Source organism: Poecilia reticulata, linkage group LG10 (genome assembly GCF_000633615.1).
Source record: "Poecilia reticulata strain Guanapo linkage group LG10, Guppy_female_1.0+MT, whole genome shotgun sequence".
Lineage (NCBI taxonomy): Eukaryota > Metazoa > Chordata > Actinopteri > Cyprinodontiformes > Poeciliidae > Poecilia > Poecilia reticulata.
In genome coordinates this window covers 8,475,222-8,475,847 of record NC_024340.1, presented here as the reverse complement: position 1 = coordinate 8,475,847, position 626 = coordinate 8,475,222, and positions in this window count along the sequence as shown.

Here is a 626-nt window from a genome sequence, read left to right as displayed (position 1 = left end):
AGCTACAAATGGTCTGAGTCACACGGGCTGCTGCCCTCTAGTGGGTAAATAAGGAACAGCATTTAGTGTGTAAGCTACGCCCTATGCAGGTAACAGTACTGCTGCCCAACGTATTAATTCTACGTGCGGGCCAGACGTTATTGATTTTATGACAGAGGCTGGCGGGCCGGATGAAATTTGACCACGGGCCGCATTTGGCCCCCGGGCTGGACTTTGGACATGCCTGGTCTACAGGAACAGCCGTTGCAAACCACTATAGATAACTGAATATGTTGCTGCACTAGGCTGGGATAAAATGGTGTCCGGTGAACTATAAAGCCTTAGTGCCACTTCACTTTGTTTTATCTGAAAATAAAATGAAGAAAAGTCAGCTGCTATCGTCAACATAAACCATCTTCATACACCAAACTGAGGACCCGGGAGGGTGTGGAGGGGGGATCACTGCCCTGAACAAACCTGTCGGTCCTTCAATGCTCCATCTCACTCCACAACCACACAGCTAGACGACCCAGAACCCTCATTCCTCCCGCATCTCTTCTCCACCTGCCACCAGTGAGCTCCTTCTGCCTCCATTACCACAGCTTCTTGACCCCAGCACCATCTGCACTCCTCCCTCACAGGGCACT